The sequence below is a fragment of the Penaeus monodon genome, chromosome 31 (assembly GCF_015228065.2).
Source record: "Penaeus monodon isolate SGIC_2016 chromosome 31, NSTDA_Pmon_1, whole genome shotgun sequence".
Classification (NCBI taxonomy): Eukaryota; Metazoa; Arthropoda; class Malacostraca; order Decapoda; family Penaeidae; genus Penaeus; species Penaeus monodon.
The window spans coordinates 16,519,485-16,520,083 of NC_051416.1; positions in this window are offsets into that span (position 1 = coordinate 16,519,485).

Consider the following 599-nt stretch of genomic DNA (forward strand, 5'->3'; position numbering starts at 1 on the left):
AAGAAGGAGCGAGGGGGTAGGAGTAAGAAGGGTAGAGGGGGCAGAAGAAGGGGGGAGTAAGGATAGGGAGAGTGGGGGAGATATGAGGAGGGGGACTAATTGAAGGTAGGCAGAGGGGAATAGGAGGAGAAAGGTTAATAGGTGTAGGAGGTAGAGAGGAAAAGGGGGTGGGGAGAAGGGGATAAGGAAGTGTAGATAGGAAGAGAAGAAGGTAGATAGAAGGATGCGAAGCAGAGGGGGAGGTGAAGAAGGTAGATAGGAGGAGAGTGGGAAGAGGAGAGATAGGAGAAGGAGAAGATGGCAGGGGGAAGAGGAGAAGGTAGATAGAAGGAATGTAGAAATAGAAAGATAGACAGGAGGAAGCAAAGCAAGGGAAGAGGGGAAGGTGGGAATAGGGAGAGGGGTAGAAGGAGAGAAGGAAGAGGGGAATAGTAAGAAGGGCGTGGATAAAAGGAGGAGGAGCAAAGGAAGATGGATGGAAGATAGATAGATGGAGGAAGGAGCAGGTATATGGGACGGGAGTAGGGTAGGCAGGGGGGAGGGCGTGGGGAGAAGGGAAGACCGAGCAAAGCAGCTTAAAGCGTGTGAGGGGCGTGTCA